Source organism: Pleuronectes platessa, chromosome 22, assembly GCF_947347685.1.
Source record: "Pleuronectes platessa chromosome 22, fPlePla1.1, whole genome shotgun sequence".
In the NCBI taxonomy this organism is placed as follows: Eukaryota; Metazoa; Chordata; class Actinopteri; order Pleuronectiformes; family Pleuronectidae; genus Pleuronectes; species Pleuronectes platessa.
The window spans coordinates 3,793,703-3,817,318 of record NC_070647.1 but is presented as its reverse complement, the minus strand read 5'-3'; the positions used below and the strand labels follow the sequence as shown (position 1 = coordinate 3,817,318).

Sequence of the window (23,616 nt, the reverse complement as noted above, 5' to 3'; positions counted from 1 at the left end):
TATCGCCTATGGAAAGCCGATCACTGACTGCAACAGGAAAAGCTGAAAGAGATCATTTTTGCATGTATTTATCTGCTGAAGGTGATATTTGGAGGCTCGTTGGTCTAGGAGATTCTTGCTTAGCGTGCAAGGGGTCCCGGGTTCAAATCCCGGACGAGCCCTTGTCTACTCAGTCTTCCACCTTTCTACTTCCTGTTTACTGGCTAAATCTGCTAGCTGCCTAGCATCTACTACTTCACTGGTTTAGAACAGTCACATGTGATTTTGTCTTTCTGTCCATGTAGTTATTGTATGAATTATAAAACAAAATTCCATATACACTCACCCAGTCCGATTGTTATCTGATCACCCTAAACAAATTTTAATATTATTTAGAATATTATTTCAAAGAGTATAGAAAAATACATGAATTTATAAGGAATGTTAATTTGTGATTTAATTTTACTCCATAAATTCACTATTGTTGAAATAAAACTTAAATTAACCAAGTTATAAGTTTGTAGCCTTTATACATTACTTCATGGTTTTTATCCACTGCAGTTGAGACATAATCCAGAGATGCAGTTCCCGATGTGAATGTAAAATTAAGGAATATAAACTGAAACAGAAACATATTCAGTCCCAGTTCTCATTAACACTAAGGAAGCTGCAGATTCTCCGGGGAGGAGTAGTGCAATGTAAGTCGGCATCCAAACAACCACGCGATCCAACGTAATGCTGTGTGTGCAGTAGATAAAGATTCCGGGGCTTCTGGGGTGCTGATGCTCAGACATAAAAGTCTCTGCCTCCCACCGCCTCTTCCCCATGCAATAAAGAGATAAATTAGGGGTTTAGAAGAAGCCTGATTGGAAACTCTTGAGATAGCTGTCAGCGTTTCATGGCTAATCCTCCTCTAAAACCAGCGCCTCTGAAAACAGCCTTCAGTGGGAAAGAAAAAACGCCAGTTAATCAATAGGGATCTGTGTTTTGTGTTTTGCGTGGTCGGTGACTGTAAATCGCAGGCACCCTCGCAGATGCGTTGATATTTGGACTGGATTCAGCTCACGGGTTCCATCTTCATCAGCGCAGCATGCTCAGTTAGCTCCCATTTGGCTGTTTAATTGTGTACTGATCTGTTAATAAGAGTTGATTCACAACATCGTTTCAGCTATGTACAATATGCAAAGTGCAGTAGAGTATTTAAATACTCATGTTCTAAAACATGGAGGAGAAGAGACGAGATGACATGAAAACCTCCTCTGAACAACCACTGCGCAGGCTGCCGTGATCTCTACATGACCAGGCAGTCAGGGGAGGATTTGCAACCATGTAATGACTGCTCCGGTAAATAACAGTCAGCTTTCATTTGTTTGCACCTCCACCAAGGACGTTATGTTTCCATCGCCTGTTTGTTGTTTATTTGAAGAAGTCTTCTCGAAACTTGTTAGAAGGGTGAAGTGCGGGCCAGGGAAAAAACTCATTTAGCTTTGGAGCAGATTTGATTACAGTGTTTTTCAACGTTTCTGTGAAATGCTCAAGAAATAATACTGTATAAAAGAGATGAAATTTAGTGCGGATAATGATCCGGGCGCATCTGATCTCACTACATGTGTATGCAATATGGTGATAAAGTGGCCAATTAGTTCTGCCGGAGGTAAACGGTCTGTATTTATGTAGCTGTTATCTAGTCTTGATGACCACTCAAGTGCTTTATAGTGCAGCTTTGCCATTCATCCATTAACACACGCGCGTATGCATTTCAAGTGCAGCACTTTCTCTATCACACATCGTTCCTGCACAGCCTTCAGGGACAATTTGGGTTCAGTGTCTTGCGGCATGAGCTGTGGATCGAAACCACTCACCTTCCCTGCCTCATGCAGTATGTGTCGCCCAAAGTTTAGGGTGTTAATGAGCAATTATTATTGCATATCCCCAACAATCCTAGATTTGTACGTAGTGTTGACCCCCCTGAACAGTCGTGGGGTACAGAGTGGACGGTCAGAGGAGATCTCGATTTGAAGACCCAACCACTCAAAACACTGAAATCAGGGATCTGCTCCTCTGAGATTCATGCTCACTGACATCGCATTAGCGCTGATATTGCACGAGGTTAAGTAGTGTTCACCTGTGACGTCTCTCCCAGTTAGAGGAGCACTTTTGTTTTGTTTTTGAGCTCTAATTGTCCCGTTCAGTCTCCACCTTGATGGCTGATCGCCGCTCTTTCTGTTTTGCAGCCTTTCCAAAAGGGGCTGTCTGTTCTCTAGCCTGCTCCAATATGCTCTCATTAATCTTCCTTACAGTCTTCATTAAAGCTGCCACCGCCACACTCCCTCCCTCTCTACCATCCCTTACTATATTTTCACTTAACACATTATCATTTTGGCTTTGGGTGCCTCACATACACATCCTCTCTTTGTTCACCGCTTCTATATCAAGAACGCTGACTTTAAAGCAGGTTTGGAGCTATTTTTTCTATATTTGGGTTTAATAATTCATCGGATAAAGTTTAGCTCAATTAAAGTTGTCCTTACTCATCCTCTAACATTTCTTCCTACCCCTGCAATAAGAAAAACATTATCTACTTGGCAACATTCAAGCAAGCTAAAGGCCAATTTGTATGATCACTACCCACACAGGATGCATCCTCCCCCTGACCCTTCCTCTACCGTCACCATCACGCTATAAATACTCAACAGAACAAATTCTTATGTACGTGGTGGTTACTTATCTTTGCACTAGCAGTGGTAAATCACAGCTATACAATTACCTGCTTGTCAGAACTGCAAAGGTCCGGTTGGAGTTGTTATGTTTATTCATACTTTGGGGTATCTTCTCCCGAGAGAGTAAGGATGGAAGTATTCTGTACTTTTCATGTTGTGAGCAAATATTTTGTTCAGAGCCAAATACTTACCTAGTACTTTGTGTGCATAAAGCCTGGTGAACTTATCTCTATTACACATACTGCGCTTTGATATGTAACTTCATTACTATGAACAAACAGTTCTAATTTAATTTGACTCCATCTCATATAAACCATCCTGGTGTCAGAAGTATTCACTACACCAAATGTGGATTAATACACTGCTGAGATTGATTTACAAATCAATTCAATTATTATTTATATTTTGGTATTTCAATCAAATTGGCCATTTAAAGAAGAAACTCTAGATGGTTTTCTTTTGGTGGGAACCTGGTCTTTCATAGAAATCAGTGAGTGCTAATAACCACAACATTTAACATAACTTAAACTAAAATACCTCAGATACAGGTGCTGCCATGTTGCACTGGTGACGTCACCTGGACTGAAGGTACAGCCAGACTGTCAATCATGACATTTCACTCCTTTTACATAACATTAAAATGAAACACATGGAAATAGGTCAGTGTGATGAGAACAACCTTAAATGACAGAAACTATCTTTGGAAACAAATATTTAACTTGTTCTCTGACCTCTCGTTGTGCTTTATGGCCCATCTCCCAAAGAAGTAGGGTTTATGATGGATACGGCAGCCAGCCACCAGAGGGCGAACGAGGTGTTTCGGCTTCACTTTCGGGAGCTGTCATTTCGACCACCTTCATATTCAGTCATTGGTGGAAACCAATGGTCCTAGGGCTGTGAGAGGCACTCTCTTTTGTGTCTTTTCCATTTTTGTCATTTTCCCAGTGTAGAGCGGCCATACTGCCTGCGTGAGCAGCACACCTGAGGCGCCTGAGTCCTCTGAGGGATGAGGCTGCTCTTCTAGAGAGTCGGGAGTCTCGCTTAATTTATCTGCAGACCATACACAGTTCACAGCTTCAATGTCTATATCTGCTGAACGTGTCTCAGTTACAGGCATTTGCGATACTTCCTTTACTGGTTTCAAAGTAAAAGCACATGGTTGTTGACTGAATCCATTCATGTGTTTTAACAATGTTTTAATTATTATCCCAGCACTCATTTGCATATATTACATTACATGTCATTTAGCTGACGCTTTTTTCCAAAGCGAGTAACATTTTCAGTACACTCAACATTTATGAACGGGCCATTTAGGGGTTCAGTATCTTGCCAAGGACACTCCGTCATGCAGATGGGGAAGAGTGGGGATTGAACCGGCAACCTTCATGTTGGAGAACGCCCACTCTACCCCCTTGGCCACACCGCCTCCATAGCTGTATTTTTAATCAATCAATTGATTAATCATATTCACACATCACAGTTTGTCTCCTAGGGCTGAACAAGGTGCGACATTCTCTGACCCAAAACAAATATTAACAGGGGAAAAAGCATAGAAACCGCAGAGAGAGCCTATTCCAGGACAGACAGAAGTGCACAAAATGGGGAAATGTGTCAATGTTTAAATTATTTATACATAAGTAAATACCTGATAGAAATGAAGGGAGAAGCTATGACTGTTGAAATGAAGTTATTGTCAGTAATGGTAGAATATGTGCGTCTAGGCGTATTGTGTATCAAGCAGTCTTGCTGCAATCATAGTCCATGATCAGCCGCCACCTAGAACACGATCTACCATCACATCAGTTGCAGGCCCGGAGCAGACAAACTGCAGCCGACACATGCTGCACACACAACCAGTGTTGGGCAGGCATAATGGTAGGGAAGTCATAGTATTGGCAGAGGGAGTAACACATGCTTACATTACTTGTTTGTTGGATAAATTAATTGCTGCCTTGAATGACATTTGAAGACCCAAGGCAACATGTTAATATGTGACCCCACATGCGGAGTCTTATCCCTTAATCATAATCTATCGATGTATCTGATAGTGAGGAGTGGAAGACAACATTTATCGTCTCTGGTGCGCCTTTGATTGACGTACCCTGTAGCTCCATTTAATGATTTTGAAAATGATGCTCCTGCCTTCAACAGGTCTTCCCTGAAACTACTGATGGTGTCAGCTTTCCCTTGGTCAGGTCAGAGGAGTCTGCCTGCGTCAAAGAGTCAGCCCCTGACATCTGCCCTCCCTGGTGACATCAAATGCTTGCTCGGTGGCCATCGCCACCTTTGTTCTCTTAATTTAATTCTCTGTTTCTAAATGAGGGATCTGTGACATGACCTAGAAGAGGATTAGACTTTTATCTGCTCACTTACGACATCAGGCTGAGGTGGAGGACTTGCTCCACCGATCAGGGGCTGTTTGATATGTTGGCTGGTGGCCACCTGGTCTTCACATGCTCATGGCTCAAAGTATTGACCTCAGTCGTTTTCATCCACCTGTCCCACCTGTGATATGCAAGGTTTACTCAACGTATGCTTGGCTACGGCCAGAATTCCTTACTTTACCATCCAGAAGTAATTCCTTGTGATCTGACGCTTTTTAATTTGGCACATTATTTCCATCATGCAAGGATGTTGATATTAGAGGGCAGTCGCTTTTCAATTAGCAAATTGTTTCCCAATCAGTGTCCTTCATTATTTTCACTCCTCCATGAAATAAACATGCAAGTTGGAGATTCACGTCTCTGTGTCACTCAGCTGGATGTTAGCTCATCTCAAGTTCTTTCTTTACGGAACTTTTTTGAACTTTAGACAATATGATCAATGATAGCAGAGGCACCTACTTATATAACTTTATCTCTGATACTAAACAAAATCCTAACATTTTGTTTGATATAATCAGAACATTGTTGCTCCTGCGTCATCTGCTGTGCCTGCTTTGCATAAGCTTCCCTCTTTCTCGGAGGATAAGATCATGTCTGAGCCAATATCATCCAAATGCGGATGCTAGGGGATGAGGGCGGGAGACATTTTCTCCAACCTCAATCCTAGATTTTAATTAGCTGTTGTTGTGGGTTTAAGAATACACGACAAAGGCAGGTAGCTGTGCAGTGAAAATAATTTTATACGAAATAAATATGCTCTGGCAGGTAGACAGCTGCAAACAGAGAGTCTAACTCAGAACACAGAGAGGAACACGAAGGAACAGAAGCACAGGCAAACTCCGGGGGAACAGAACAGCAGCATGAGGCAACCAGTGGGGAGCTGAACAAACAAACTGACAGAGACGACTGGGAGCACAGATATTAAATACACAACAGAGGTGGGGATACGTGGACACAGGTGAATCACATCAGGGCAAAGCAGGAAAAAACACAAGAGCAGGAAAATAGACAAAGACAGAAAGTAAAAGAAGCAACAGACACAGTAGCTGTGTCCTGAAATCACTCATTACTAACCCCTACTTTACTATATAGTGACTTCTAGGACTTTATAGTGAGCTCATCAGCAAAAAAATATATAAACGCTGTTGGACCCTACTTTGCATATTCACTTGCGTTGGCCACAATTATTTAATTAAGTTTGTTTAATTTATCTTTATTAGGATTCACATAATAATGACAAACATCTTCTTCTGTGCAAAGGGATCCATATTTTCCACTTATTCATTAAAATTATAGAAACACACACAAAGATAGATACCTTAAAGAGAAATAAAAATGTTTATGAATTATATATACATAATCATAATTATATATATAATGATATACAATTCCTTGGTTTGTGAGCATCAGTTGTACCCTTCTTTTCACGATGCATCATGGGAAACAATGAGTGCACTATATAGTGTTTAAAAAAACGTCACTAAACATTCGGACAGCACTTAAAAATGGCAACCTCTAGTAGGCTTTATATAGTGATTCATTAGTGAACACACAGTGAACATTCAAACTCTGGTTTGACCCGGTGAGCGGGGGTCCTGTGTGAGGGGCCCTGCATGGTTATGCCTGCCTGTTATTCTTAAAGACTAACGCTTGCTGTGCCATTACAGGAGGGAACTGTTCGTTGAGCCTGATGGCACAGTGAGTGAAAACAATGGTTTCCTGGAACAGCTTCTATTAGCAACCACTCTTTCAGCAATCCTACCTTCAGACCTCAGCGCCTCTGAGGCCATCTCTTCTCATCCATGTGCTTCCGCTAAAGTACAAGCTCATAATGTCTGAGTAATTGAACTTTAATGTAACTTCATAATGGCAACTAGCAATACAGAGCAGCTGTTTTAGCCTCCAGAGCCATTACTCTCCGCTGGTAGACATTTACTTTCAGCCAAATGCTGCTATTAAAATAATAGCACATGTGGTACTGACATAATCAAGTTAAAGCCAAATTCTAGGATACTAATAACAAATTATTATTTTTCAACAGCACCTGGAACGTGTAGTCCTGGAACTTTTTTCAAAGAACTCTAAAAGGTTCCTGCAGACCACTGTTTCTACAGCGGTGTAAAGACCAGGGGAGAGTTGGGATAATTATCACAGACGACAGCAACATGTTTTTGGGGAAATTAGTTTACATACAAAGTATTAGTTGTCTCCATGTACAATATTTAGATGTTAGAACATCTACATTGTGCATTTAATTCTTTCTGTTCATTATTTGCATTGACTTTTGTGGCTTGTTATACTTTTTTTTGTGCACATGTAAAACTAAATCTGGAATTTTTTATTTCTGATAAACCTATATTGGAGGACATGGAGGAGTTTTGAATTGTATTCCTATTGATGTTGGTTTACTGCTCTGTGAATTATTAAGTCAACACAGGAAAAGAGACTAAAACTTGACACGTGTACTCAAAACAAGCAAAAAGCTTGACTTACATAAAGGAAACCGATTTGATTGTGGAGATTGACCGTGAGATGATTGAGACAAACTCCCATCCATCCCACCCAAAGGTTCCTGTACAATCACAGCAATAACCATTGAGCAGGTATTTTTTTGGCTGGGGGTGTGAAACGATTTCCCTGACACTTAATTTAGAACTTGGTCTCTCCAGTGAAAATACACAAAGTTCCTGCAAAGGTTCCTAGCTCCTGGGGGAAGGTTCCTACAGTGGAAACACAGTCTGATATAAGCTTGTTCCCAATAGGGGCTTCATTCTCTCCGCAGCAACTTTTGTTCAAAGATTCCAAAGTTTACGTCTCCAAGTTTTCAAAGAGATCTTAATGAGAATAAACATTTAGATGTAATGCCCACAGTTAATCAGTGTAATGGGTAATCTAGTCAACCATCAACCTCCTGCTGGGGTTTGATAATTTACAGCAGGCCGACTAATCTGTTGGCAGTTCTCCCACTGTGTGTGTCTACACATGTTAATACAGCAAATATAAGATGCTGTTTCCTAAGGTTAGTGTACAACAATATACAGAGAATAACAAAGGCCCACGGGCCAAATCCATGAGGTATTCAGTTCTGCGGTACGAATTTATCAGGTCTTTTTTTTCTTCAGCTCTGTTATTGCAGCATCTTGTGTGCATGATAATAATGTGTTTGCTTAACAGACGGCACTTCCTCCGTCAGCAGAGCGTGCTCACTGTGCCGAGTGGCGGCCGAGCACCAGACCTCAGTAGGTGATGATGATACACAGTGGATGAGAGTCTGCTTAGAATCACCTCGGGAACTCGCGGCGATGCATCACAGTGGAAGTTCTCCATCTGCTCCTATTACTCACAATACGTTTTTTTTTTATTTAATGGCTTGTGAAAGGAATCATCTATCCTCTAAAAACCTTAGTTTCTCCACAATATCAACAGACTCCAGATTCACTAGTGAAGGTAACAATTTGACATACTTAGATGCTTTCATTGTCCAGATGTTCAGTTACCGAACTAAAGCCAGTTTGCAGCCGTCAAAAACAAATAGCATGTTTGCCTGTGTGAACAGATGTCCATGATCATGAGTTAAAAGGGATAGTTCACCCAAAAAGGAAAATTCACCAGAAAAACATGATGTTAATGACCTCCTTTCGAGCTGAATATGAATGTCGGGGCTTAAGGATACCTGGATCACACCACGGGAGCAGCATGGAGGCATTTTATGTTTTTTAACATTTTAAGAATCGGTCACCATTTACTTAATTGTAATGGATTTGGCTGCAACCCTGTTTACCCCTGCAAGTCCAAGAGTGTTTTGTGTACTTTACCCAACACTTCTTTGGCACAGAGTAGATAATGAGTGAATTTTTATTCTTGGCTGAACCATCCTTTTAAAGTTCCTCTAATATTTTCTTTAAGCTCTTTGTTAGGCTGCTTTGAAGTCGTGTGTATAGCTGGCATAAATCACTTAGATTGGATCATCTGGACTTTTACCTGGTCTCATACCACTAGCCTTCTGCTGGCCTCGATTCTCGCCTTGCCCTGACCTGCTTTCCCCTGCACTATACCTAATGAATGTAACCTGTTCCAACCTGTCTTTTTTTTTAATTCATTATATATACTTGATTCATCCGTTTCTGAGCTGTGAAAGTTTTCTTAGCTTTCATGGAAGAAACTCCTGCTCTCTTTAAACAAATATTTTCAAGGTGGGGAATAAACGTGTCTGCTCCATGTGAAGTATTTACAGTCGGACTTTTATGTGACTTCACACTGAAGTTCTTCTCAGGTTACGGCACCGCCTCTGAAAGGCTGCATACCAAACAAGGGGAACGTTAGATTTTAATGGACTGACTCTGCTCAAACCAGGAGTGAAACGGTTATAAAACTGTGCATAAAGTAACAGTGAAATGGAACATGATAAAAGAGAGTCACACTCCAGCTGAGTGGGACGGTGGCTGGGGTAAGCCCGAGGTGATCCGATATGGGCGATGTCCTCGTTGCTCCCTCGCCGAGGGAAGTGGGCCGAGGTCATAGCGCGGAGATGTGCACCACTGCAGGCGGCTGCAGGGGCAGCTTCTAATGAGGCAGCCTTTCCTCTCAGGCACATCAGGCAGCCTAAGTAGGGGCCAGATTAGAGGCAGACGAGAGGGGAGTAGAGACCGAGAAATAAAAATTGACTCAATTATGTGTGGTTGAGGATTTAGTTTGACCCCTGTAACCACTGATGGTCTGTTCACTAATGAAGAGGGCAACAATCACCCTGAAGACTAGTTTCCAGTTTATGGAGCATATCTGTCTCATTGGGAAGAGACAGACTGAAAAGAGCAGAGTTACTGTAGATGTGACAATATGTTCTGTGGTGCTGCTTGCCAGGCTCTAGTGCTTACGGGGGGGGGGGGGGGGGCATAGTGTCCCATAGTGTCCCACAGATACATGGGATACAAGCTCCAGGCTTTTCTAGATTTGATCCTGAAAATCTTCCCAGTTCTGTTATTTTTTACATTCTTTTATTTCTCACGCTGCTGCTGTCTGAGGTTTGGTCTCATTTGAACCTGAACTCACTGTTGACTCTTTTAAATTGAAACTGGCCAACAGTGCCGTTTATTGATTCTCAATTGAGCTTCACAGGAAAATTGAGTCAGGCCCAGACCCGCTGAACTACAACTTAGACCACACTGAACACACACAAGCAGCGTGCTTATAATAGTTGCTATGTATAGAAGGAGATGAAGGAGAACGTGTGTAAACAAGTTAAATGCAGCAGTATGCATTTTTAGAAGAACACATTTGCATGAGATGAATCTGCACACTCAGGATTTTGTTTTGATGCCGATGTTTTATATTATATTATTCTCACAACAAGTAGCAAACTTAAAACATTTCTCTGTAACCTGATGGGAACATTAAAGTTCTAATCTCTATTGATCAAGTGATGTCCCAACACGAGCTACTTTACCGATGCTCAGACACAGGAGATCCTTCTCCAGCGGAAATACAACAAAAATCAAAGACATTTTTTTACATAGTGCAAAGTCATGTACCAGTCCTTGCCCTGATGCCTAGGACAGGGCAGGAAGGGAATACTACTCTCACATGGCGAGATCCCCACAGCTCAATGTCAGCGCTGGAGAACGGTCTGGCTGCATGGCTGCATCCATATCATTCTGCTCTGGGGAAAAACACTCTGTTTGTTTGTCCAGTGAGTCAAACTAGGGGAGTACAGACACACATGGCTGAGTTTACTTGATAGAAAGATCACAGAGGGAACCGGGAATGTACACAATATATGTTGACATGATCATCGGCTGTTCCCGAATACAACATTTAACTGAACCGGAATATCTTTGACAGACGGATCATAGCATTGATTTAGGTTTAGTTTGTTCAGTTATAAAAACGATTAGTCTAACCTGCATGAGTTTGGTCTGTGCGAGAAAACCCATGTAGGCCCAGGGAGAACATGTAAACTCTTCACAGAAATGATCTCTATTGATCAAGTGATCAACCACTGTTCCAACAGTCTACATCTTAGGTTAACTGGCAAAATGAAACAGCCCTGTGAAACACTGGTGACCAGCCCAGGTTGTGTTCCACCTGCCAGCTGGGATTGGTTCAAGCCGGCCCTCAAAGGATAAGGGAAATAGTTAATAAATGAATATAAATATAAAAAGTAGCTTATGAAGTGGTAGAGTTTGGCTTGTTACATTTGTCTGAGGGTAGTACCAGTGTAACGGCCAGTTGAGCTAACTGCACTTCTCAAGTTTCTTGCCCAACTTTTTCCAATTGTAGCCCAAAGAAATTTGCACAGAGGTGCTATGTTCTAGCCTCTGGAGGTCCACACTCTACATCATTTATATATTGATAAGAGGAGCCCTATGCATAGCAGAAAACTACTGGGCAAACCTTGTGTCATTGTTACGTCACCAGAAACCATCTGCAAAGAGACTCTTTTGACAATGTTGAAAATATTAGTCCTTTCAACAGAAAGATATAAGCCTTCACACTATATAAAGTAAGATTTTTTAGATATCCTGTATAATCATTGAACTCTGTTTCAGGTGAACCAATATTATCAGCTTATTTCTCAAGACTCAAGGTCTCCACAAAGGTATTTATGAAGTTTTAAATATTTCTGTTTTGTAGAATTAAATGTCATGTATGTCTGAAGAAAATAAAACATTTCATGAGCTGAAATAATTCACTTTACTGTTCTTAATTTAATAGACAACCCAGCTTTCTTTTTAATGAACCCCAACAGCACCTAGTTCTGTGATAAATTGACAAATTTAAGAACACTGTCAGGTGATGATATCTTTTTTTTTATTATTATTATTGTAAAATGCTGACTCTTCTTGTGGAGACTGGTTTCGTTTTCGTGTAATCTTTCTCTGAGGTCAGAAACTTGATTCAGTGGTTCTTGAAGTTGTGGATCTTCCATTCCAACTGAACACGTTACTAAAAAGAATAGTCCAGAGAGTTGAATCTCTCCATCTGTCCTTTATTTATGTATCTCTCTAACACACACCCTTTCTTTGTCTCTCATTGCTTGTGTCTTCCTCAAGTCAATTCATTAATTTCCTCCCCTCACCCCTTCTTCATCAGCTATTCCATCCACACCGCTTGCTTTGCTGCTCTGGCCCTCAGGCATTGCTTCTACTACATGATTTATTGTCCTCCCTTGCTGCTCTCAACACTCCTCGTTCCTCCACTCCCCTCCCAGCTCGTCCGATAAGAAGAATGAGTAAACTTCCAGTGCTGGGACGTCGTCATGCAGTCTGATGAGATGGTGAAGCCGCTCGCTGTTTACTCCGCTGAAATGAAAGGGCGTGCGGATTAGAGTTTGTTTTGTAATTGACTTGTCATTTCAACTCAGAGGTTTTGCTTCCCGTTCCCACTAGAACTTTTAATGGGGAACACGTATGGCAATGAAAATTGAACATTTCCCATGAATCCAGAGAATCTTGAAGCTACCCTGATATCATTTGAAATCTAAAGTTAAACTTTGAGTCTGCATGAGAGGATGTGAAAATAGTATTATATGCCTAGGGAAGGAAGGCAAATTAATTAGAGGAGCACCAACCCAGCTCAATGCTTGGCTTGCCTGCATATTTTAATCACCAACATTATAATTAGGTGAGGGCACACCGAGGCTTCCCCACTAGTAAAAGATGAGAGCCACTCAAACTTTCAATTAAGGGAAACACAATGAAGATACACATTTGGATAAAGTATTTGACGTTACACAGAAGAACCAATGAACCTCAGTTTGGCATTTAAATTATCTTTGTCCCCAGATGTTGGATCAATCGAAGACAGCGTTGTCAATGGATTTTATCAAGCTACTCATCACTGAGCTCTAGTAATTTCCCAAATTTAGTTAAAGTATTTACGGTTAAATGCGACTTTGGTCTTTATTTTATAGTTTTTCATTCAATACCTTATATGTTCTCATTAGTCCTATTTTAACCGAAGTTACTTTGTTACTTTGCTGCAACACAAGTGAGGGCTCAAGGTCAGGATCAGGAATCATATCAGAATCACAGAGGCAAAAGGCAAAGTAAAAAAAACAATGTTTGATTATAATTATGGTAAAGTTTGTTAACAGTGTGGCTCGGGAAAAGCGGACAATGACAGGAAGCGAAGTGTTCTGAAATGAGTCACAATGGGTATCAAAATAAAACATAACAGGATGTGATAATGAGGGACGCTCCTAAAGCTTGATTACAGCAGGAGAGCTTGAAGGTACAAATCAATAAACCTGGGGCTCAGACTACGAGAAGTTCAGGCAGATTTAAGCCCAGATTCCCCTCCTCTGAGAATAGCAGTAGAAATCTGGTTCGTAACCTTAATGTTCACCCCAGATTATCTGCTGTTGTTACATAGTAATTCTGAAACCTCCAGAACTGTGAGCAAAAAAACGCACAGCTAATCATCAAACATGGTTTATATCAAGGATCTAATATTGGGATGATAATGTCTGTACTTTCTGAGTGCAGCTGAATTGGAGAACAGCCATATAGATATGAGGATGTGCTTACTGCTGTTGACACAGATTAATTAAATTTCAGCTCCGGTTCTCGCTGAAGAACTGACAGGCCATGTTGACCGTGTCTCCCCAGCTATTTTCTCATCCGGACTAATTTCTTCTGCTTTTGTTTTAAATCACGACAAAGCATTATTACTGATGGGGCCAGTTGTCGCACTACGCCATTCTCCATCATTTTGTTTGCACCTTCTTCCTCACATTCCCGTCAGAGGCTGGGCTCCCCCTGGAGTGATAATCTGAATAATATCCTGCAGTGTGTGATGAACCATTACTTTCAAATCTTGTAGTGAGGCTTATTTGAGATAACAGAGAAAATTGTTTGCAAACATTCTCCGCTCGTGCGTGATGCAACCCGATTGTAAACCCGTCAGGATTTTTAAATCTCCTGTAGTCTGAGCCCCAGTTTAAGGCAAAGTGGAGGGAGATCAGGTAAGAAAGCACACAGCAAGTGCTAGTTAGGCACGTTAGGTTGTTACAAGGGTTAGGCGAGGAGGTGCTCTAAGAAGAGATGACTCCTCAGGAGGGACTTAAGGATAGAGAGGGATGCCCCTGCTCTGACAGCCTTTAACAGCACATTCCACCGTCGAGAAGCCACAAAGGAGAACAGTCATGCGGGGATGGAGCGTAAGGAGCAGAAGCCCCTGATTGAGTTCAAGCAGATGGGTTCAGACCCTGAAGTCATCGGGGTGGCAAATGATCCTGGACTATGATCACAATAAGACTGCTGAAATACAATACTCACATACCCACTCACATACTCTACCATTACTGACTAAAACTCCTCAATTCATTTGTCATTGCTGCTCCCTTCATCTCTATCAGACATGTTCTTTTGATTAAATACTTTAGACATTGAACCACTTTCCATTATCTTACAAACCGTTTCTTCCAAATAATGTTGTAAACAATGTTATTTTGTTGATTTGTCCAGTTACAGATCTATTGCACCTCTGCCTGTCCCTGGTTAATATATTTTTTTAAAAGGTAGCTTTTACTTACTCTTGTTGAGGGTTTAGGACAGAGGATGCCACACCTTGTTAGCAATATGATATTAAGGGTGATTTGTGAATACAGGCAACCCAAATAACATTTGATTAATTACAATTTTCTGTCCAGTGAAATATTTGTTCACCAGTGGAGGTCAATAAGCTGCGGAGTGACAAGTGCCCTTTCAGGCTGATTGATGACCAGTCGCTGCATTCTCTCTGTACGGGTTTCACTATGCATGGAGGGAGGCCTGCCAGAAGAGCAGGGCGAGAGACGACCTGTGCCAAGGAGCTGGGTGGCATACTGAGTCAGGTAAAGTCTGGTATTTGCTGTTGTTTTATAGTATAAAGCGTTACAGCCAGGACATAGATGCAGAACACAGTTAAGAGATGGTCACAGCGTGTAAGAACAGAATCTATGCACACTTTAACTTGACAACTGACATACTTGTGCAACATAATCAGTTATCTTTTATTTATTTCCTCCATTTTTTTATATTATTAAAATGACCATAATAAGACAATATTTGAGTCAAAGAACTACTGGTCAAAATGCATATACATTACCAAAGGATAAACTTGAGATATCATATTGAATAGGCCAAAAAACATGTTTTGCGAGGCGACCGTGACCTTAACCATTGACCACCTAAATCTAATCAGTTAATCCTTTTAAATTTAGCAAAAATGTTCACTGAGACTCACAGCGTCTTTCTCAAGGTGTTCTCAGGATAAGGCAATCACAAGGCAATAAAAAAAAGGTCTTGATGTTTGAGCTTTGACCACAAAAATCGAATCAGTTCATCTTTGAGTCCAAATGAACGTTTGTACCCAATTTTAAGAGAGACCTTGAGTATGGACAGACCCCAAAAACACGATATCTCATAGGGGAGGCTGGAATTATTGAACTCAGCTGAAACACATGAGGAACACGTGCAGACAATCACAGGGGCGGGGAACTTAATTTAAAAATAAAACAGGAAGCGGAGATCTCAGGGGTAAACAACTGAACACAAACCTGAACACAAACCTAAACACAAGGAAACACAGGTAAAAGTCAATAAACCAAAGAGTCCATAAAACAGAAGTTGTCTTCCATACTTAAAAACTTCAGAGCCATCATGGCAGAATCATGACAGTACTCCAGCTTTTAGTTAGAAGGTGCCTTGCAAGTGTAGCCTGTAAATTCATGTTGCCAAGGTCTGCGTCCAAATAAGGCAGCGGCTCAAGTCGCAGTTTTCTGTCTGAAACCATCCAAGCCCGAGAGAAAACTAAACAAGCCTGACCTGAACCTGACAGGCATTCAATTTTTTTTGTCCAAACCCCGCCGGGCCTGATGTAGTAACTCAGCCCAGTCAATGTCACTGACCCAAACTGCTGTGGTCCTGCATTGCAATCCTAAATTGAATCCATATTTCTTAAGTTCAACTTATTCTCCCAATAGTATACCCATGGGTAAATTGTTAACAACAACTAATAGCTAATTTGGCAGACTTTGAAAACTCCTGCACTTGAAGAAAGGCTGTCTGAGGCCAACCTGAGATTAGGGCCTTGTTCGGACCAGGAAATATCACTTGTCCAAAGAGATCCAAGCACAAGAGTGTCGGTTCACACCTGGCAACCTGCTCTTAATGTACGTCATTTCTATTCACGTGGAACACATGTAGTTGGTAAATGTTGGCGACTCTGTTGCTGAGTGAATCAATGTGTGTAGCTTTAATATAGAACAAGATTTTACACATTAGAATTAATACTGTATCTGTGGAAACACTGAAAAGTGTTAAGATATCTTTAGTTCAAAAGTGAAACTGCCTTCAATTGATTATTTGCATTCACACAGAAGAACCGTTGCCACATGTTCCCCACACCACCTCCAATTGTGGTTTGAGTGCTCAGATCTCAAATGAGTCCTCAACGTATCTTGGATGCGTCCACACCTTCACTTAAAGCTGTCAGCGTGTGATCAGATCCCACAGGATGTTAAAACCAGGTCCGAACAGGGTCTACAAGTTCAGCAGCTGTGATCGGTAATGAGTAACCTGAACCTGAGAAAAGTAAATGGATCCAAAGACAGAGGAATTAACAGAGCAGAGTGGCAGCACAACACAGCACACCCAGCTGGAGATATTTGGCTGGAGATGTCTTCTTTTTGGCAATGTGCTGCATTAAACAAAGAAGTCTGGCAGAACGTTGGATTAATAACAAACCAGGGGAAGTGGGTGGTGGGTCACAAAGGATTTCAGTGCTCAGCACTTACTATAAATGTTCTCCTTTTGTCTTAGCGGGGCTAATCTCTTCATGGCACCATTTGTTCTTTCTATTGCAAGCATTCAGCTTAGTCACACTGATAACAGGCCTGAGCTTTAAACACAGGCTGGAACCAACATGTTCAGCTCACTGGTTTATGCTGTTAAACGATCCACCTTCTCTTTAAGCACCTTTCAAAGTGCGATGCTCAGAAATGAAATAAATAAGCTTCGGGGAACAGGTCACCTTAGTCTGTCTACACATGAGTGTTTACCCTTCTCTCGAAAGCATTTCTAATAAAAAGATTGAGAGAGAGAGAGAGAGAGAGGCATAACATGGATCATCTTATTTATTTTTAATCATACATTTGTATTTCACAGTGGGGGATTTTCACAGTGTTTCAATTATTTATTCTTATTTATTCCCAGAAAACAATGTGCTCAAAATTAAATGATTCTACCAAGGTAAATATAAGTGCATTTCGACTACATTTATACATATGGAAGATGCATAATAATTGCTTTTGAATAACACAAAGCCTGCCCAGCAGCAGCAGCAGTGTTATTCCTTGTTGATTATATCATTAATCATGTACTGAAGTAGATGTCTTCCCGGAGAGCTTGTAAAGAGGCCTGAGATTTATGCTATAAGAAAATCAAAAGGGGTAAATGTGACGTTTCTCTCAAAGTGAGCAGTTGGTCATCCTATTGCTCAAGAGGCCATTAGCTCATCTAGTTCGCTTCGGTCACATCCTCCATAACCATGCCCTTCTTTTCTGCTGGTTTCCAGACCCTATTGTTGATTTAGATTTACTTCTCTCCCTCAGAGCCCTGAGTCAGCTTGTGACAAATGAGGGATTCAAACCTTTTTAATAGCATCAGGCCTTCGTTGTTATTGGGCCCAGTCTGATTGATGTGGCTATTGTGCCTCCAGACAAATAGGAATTTATTCAATTTTTAACTAGACAGGTCTCTTGGACAAATGTATCGATTTGGAGGAAGGTGTTGGAGTCAAAGATAATCAAGAGATAGAGCTTCATGTTAAACCAAATTACTAAAAATCGAATGTTTGCAAAAGGACGATTGTATAACATGCTGTGATGGACACTGCCGACTGCACGTAACTCCTTTTCTCTTTTATTTTGTGATGTCTTCTCCTCATACTATTTTTCAGTTTCCCATCAATTTGTTCTCCTAGCAGTGTAGGCTTGCATGCAAATAATCTTGTTTGCTGAGGAACCTTCCTAACTGAGTGCAATAGCCTGGAAGTATTTCAGTGGCGGAAAGATTTAATGTGATGCAGCCTCATATTTGCATCTGGACAGACCCACCTAGTGGAAAAAACAAACAGAACAGCTGTTTTGTTCTCCTGTCATGGTCCAGAACTGATCTTCACATTTGTCTGAGCTCCTTATATCTTCTCTGTCACATCTGTCCAGTCAGGGGGTCACGATGAACAAGCATTATTGAACTTATAGTTCACTCACTGTAACATCAACAAAACTAAATACAAATAAATCATCAATCAGTAGTACTAAATATAATCAGGAGAGGTCCTTTCAATCCTAATTCTCCACTTCTATAATGTGTTCTATGTAGATTCCTCACCTTATTATATTATTTCGACATTTCAGTCCGGTTTATTTTCAATGAAATCAATTTTATCAGAGTGTGTGACAGGTTCACAATACAGTGTGTGCGTGTGTGTGTGTGTGTGTGTGTGTGTGTGTCTTCTATTATGAATAAAGTTGGTTAAAAAAAGGGTTAAAGTGGAGTCAGATTTCTGTATTTATATTGCAGTACAGTTTTCCCATCCATCCATTCACACACATTCATACAGTGCTTCTATTTGCAGCACTTTCGCTATCAAAGACATAGGCACAACCGTATCTTGCTCAATGACACTAAGGCATGCGGGAGATGGGGATCGAACCACCAACCTTCTGATTAGAGGACGACACAATCTCCTGAGCCATAACCCCCCCCCCTTACATCTTCTCCTTTGCATCTTTCCTTCACCTTGAGATGTCTTCCATCTGGGGTCAAGAAATAGTGGTTAGGAAAGGAGATTATTTTACCTTTCAATCGACTAATCGACGAATGACCTCTGCCTGTTTTTGGACCTAGATTAATGCCTTCTCCTCTGGCCCCTGGCCCTTCCCTCTGTCCTGCTAACCCCTCTCGTCTGTCCCTCCAGCCACCAGCCCCCCCAGGCAAAGGATGGCATACAAGATGAAAAGAAAAGGACTGGTAGGCAGATTGCCGAGTTGGAGGAACACAGTAGAGCTGCTGCAGGCACTTTCCAAGACTGGGCGAACTGCTGTAGACATGCTGAGGAGGCTGAGCAGCACAGGACACAGACTGTTAGACATGCAGCAGCAGAAAACATTAATATTTGCACAATTTAATGATTTGTGGTTTCAGTTACAATTTATACACACACTGTAAATCTGAACAATTCTACACTTTATTGTTTTATGTCTTACTGTTAATATTTATATGTGCACTGTTCCCACATACACAACATTGATATATTATCATTCCCTGTTAGTGCTGATACACTTTGTAAATCTGAATAATTGCATAATAACGTAAGATTTAGAGCTACGTGAACATTACTGGATTTCTATTTTATGCTAATTTATCCATCCACTCCAATACTTTCCAGTGTAATGCATGGTTCTTTCAACTCAACTTTATTTGAATGCTTTAGTTACTTTTAAGATGAAAGGCAAGATTTAATATAATATTTTATTTCAGCTACACTATCAGATTCTTACATTATCTAGATTCAAAGACAGAATTATTTTACTGCCATTGTGTGTTCAGCCTGCAAATGACAAGCAGTAAATGGTCGATGAATACCTTCACGTATACTATATAGCTTTAATTGAGGGAGCTACATGATCGTAACCTGATTTTCACGGTTGTGGTTTAAAGATCGAGCAGTCACAATCATCTCTCTCTTTCTAACACACACACACACATGCACACGCACACACAGAGATAGGTGATTAATTTATCCATCAAACTGGAGCAGTTGTGTAACTATTTTGGCACCCAGTAAAACACGTGCCTCCACAAATGCCTTACAGTCCCCTTAAATTCTATCGATCACTCAAAGTACAAGGTCAAGGTAAAAAAAATCCCTAGATCCATACCCTGATCCAGATCTGCACCTAAATTGAATGGATGTTCCCTGATCCATATCGCATCCTTCCACCAAGTTTCATGGAACTATGTTCAGTTGTGTACTGTAGGCATGCTTCAAAACAAAAATACAAAATCAGGCAACAAACAAACGGACAGGGGTGAAAACATAAGCTCCTTTGAGGAGGTGATTCATAATAATAATGATGATCAGCAGTCTAGATGTAAAACATGCTTTGTAAAAAAATATACACACGTACTGCTAATGGACATTAACCAATATCACTGTCAATCCGTCAACATTGCTGACACCACCAGTTGTCAACCATCAGTTCCTCATCCTGCGAAGGAGAACATCATTGACACTTATGGACCTATGTTCCACAACAATTCAGCCGTCAGCAGTCTCATAATGAGAAACAGGAGACATGCCTCTAGCAAACTGATTGTTGGAGCCGCTGAGGGCATTGTAATGTGCCTGAATAAGATCTGTAGAATAAAGATATACAGGACATCATGCAACTACCTCAGCATGATCTGCTCCTTGATACAGAATAGTTAGGATAATGGCTCCCATCCAACAGTTGTGCACACATGTTTTATTCCTCACACATGTCAACGACAAGACAAAAAAACAAACAAACACATGATAAATAATTGGCTGAATCACTGAAGGAGACACTGCAGGCTTTCCCTGAGGTATATATGCTCTCCATTGAATAACAGAGAAGCCTGAATATTGCATTCACAGAAAATATTCATTTGATATACATCATTGAGCTACATCTGATTTACAGTGATAACACAGGGGTTGGGCAGGCATGCAGGTAGAAAAAGGCAGTAAACCTGAAAGGGGATGGGGGGATGGTCTGAATACAAATAACATGAACCTTAAGGGACTCAGTCAATATGCGGTTGTGATGGGTTATAAGCAGAGTTTCATATTTCACCTGAATAAATTCAGGTTGATAATGTAGCATGTAGCCACTTTTACATTCCCTGTTACATTTAAAGAACCATCCACTGTCTCAGTATTCACATAACGCTGTGATTTACCCCTTGAGATGCACTAGGTAGAAGAAAGAAGCCAGAAAATGCCTCAGGGTGTTTAAAGAGTTACAAAATATTCAACCAGTCAAGGTCTAAAGCTCTGAATCAACTGTGAACAATAGGCCAGAATTACTGGAAAGTGTCATTTACTGCTGGAGTAAGATCTGACATCACAGAACCTTTGGATAGAGATAGAACTTGTAATCTCCCCTGTATGACCACATGTTTTCAGGGATTTTGTCTTAACTGCTTTGTCCAAAGTCAAGACTCAAACAAAAAATGAAAAACACAAGTTTGAGACAAGGTCGTCTCAGAGCTTTTTATTTTCACTGTTAACCCTCAGACAGATTCAACAAAAATAGAACAGCACGATCTTCAGATAGAAACTGTTTATTATTGAGGCATATTTGATTAAATTACATTGTATAGAGCACAAGTGGGTCACACAAACATATTTAATACAGTCATTTGGAGTCTGTAAGAGTATGCCTACTGGCTGGGGCTTCTTTGAACAGCCACATCCACACAGTCAGCGAAGAGGAACTGAAAATTGGTGGAAGCCACAAACTCACTTTGATGTTCCCTCATTGAGTTTCCCTGCATGAGCGCAATCCAGCAATCCAGCAATCCAGCAAGGAAAAGAAGAGAGTTTATACACCAAAGGTGCATGGCAAGACATCAAAAGCCTCATTTCAACCATACTGGATCATTTTTTCCAGGTGATGCTCCTGTTTTTTTACTTTGAAATGTCTACTCAGTGAGGGAGAAAAATTGGTGTGTGTTTGTGTGTGTGTCTGTGTTACAAAACCGTTTTTAGAGACTGGTCAAATTTGGGAGCAGAAATAATCTTATTGGTAGATTATGTCTACCTTTAGCAAGAGGTATGGGAAAGCTTAAATCCTCCCTTAACGATAAAGCTTACAGCTAGAGCCGATCCAGGCTTGTCTTAGACCTGCTCTTAGTTATGATGCTATAGGTCTAGAACGTCTGGGGACACATGACACACGACACACAGAGCTTCTCATCCCAGCTTCTCCTTCCTCTTCTCCCTCCTTATCACATTAAAGAAATGAATATCTCCTCAATATATGTTACCGACTTGACTTCTTCCCCCGGAGTCCCTTTGCCTTATCGTTTAAGGCAGTGATTTTCAACCTTTTTTGAGCCGCGGCACATTTTTTACATTTACAAAATCCTGGGGCACACCACCAACCAAAATGACACAAAATGACACTCTATGGCCTAACACAGTACATATAATACATATAATTAGTAATATAGTTTCTAGATGTATTAAAAAGCACTATTTTAAATTATTTCAGCCCTTTATTACTCTTACCTTTTAATGAGGTATTGAATCAGATTTATGAAACAATCTTTGATTTAAGTAAACTTTATTTAACGGAGACATTTTATACCCATTTTATCACAGTTGATATGGTTCCTTGGGGTCTTAATGAAATGTCTGGAACATATTTTGGTCAAAATACCACAAGGATCATTTAAAACAGGACCTTTTAACCCTGTCTAAAACAGATTGACCTGTTTTGAGTGCCAATAGTTACTCCCGCCGTTCACCCGCGCTTCATTGAATTTCTTCACTTTGACATTCAGAGCACTGGGCAGAAGCGCATCAACACCCACCGTGGGCCTTCGCGATGCTTTGTTTTAATTAAACAGTCGGATTCCCCTGGTCCGCACCAGTCAGCTGCTAGGCGCCAGCCGAGGCGCACCGCCAGGGGGGGCCCCCCGCGCGAACGGAGGGTTCCCCCAGCGGGCGCCGTAGCTGAGGTGATCCGCGAGAAGGGCCCGACACGCGTCCAGAGTCGCCAACGCCGACCGCCGTACCCGGTCCCCTCCAACGGCCCGCCTTCCGCACCGGCGGGGGACACCGCCCCACGGTCCAAGAGAAAGAAAGCCCCCGCACCACTGACGCCGTGAGGCACCGCAGAAGAGGACCTCACCCCCCAAAAAAACGTTGAGGCGTGCCGCACGCCGGGTCTCCGGAGGCGTGGAGAGGAGGGCGACGGGGCGACTGCTCCCCCAGCCGCGGCACCTGCCCAGCGGTTTAACCACAAATACCAATGATATCGGTGAAAGTCAAGTTTATTACCGATGTGCAGATGTCGGTAAACATCTTCGGTGCAACACTAGATATTAGATAATTTCCCACGGCACACCTGACGATCTCTCACGGCACACTAGTGTGCCACGGCACACTGGTTGAAAATCACTGGTTTAAGGTCTTAGATTTGAGCATTAAATCAATGTGTTTGATCCAAGAGCAAGAGAACTATTCAGAAGAAGTTTTTTATATACTTTTTTGGAAACCGCCATGAATCAATGAACACAACACATGTAGTATCAAGAAGTATTAAGTGCTTAGTCTCAATTATTTGGTGAAATTGGTCCCCAAATAATTGCTGTCTGATACCTACGGTGTGTCCGATCAACAATATTTACTACGTTTGTTGCTTTGGGGATAAGCATCATCGTGGCTCGTTGGTCTAGGGGTATGATTCTCGCTTTGGGTGCGAGAGGTCCCGGGTTCAAATCCCGGACGAGCCC

The 23,616-nt window shown here is 41.3% G+C and overlaps 1 non-coding gene across 1 annotated transcript; it reads left to right on the top strand.

The window, feature by feature from the left end:
• Window positions 1-23,544: 23,544 nt before the first annotated feature.
• trnap-ugg (transfer RNA proline (anticodon UGG)) lies at window positions 23,545-23,616 on the top strand. The gene has a single exon. It is a non-coding gene; the product is annotated as a tRNA-Pro (tRNA).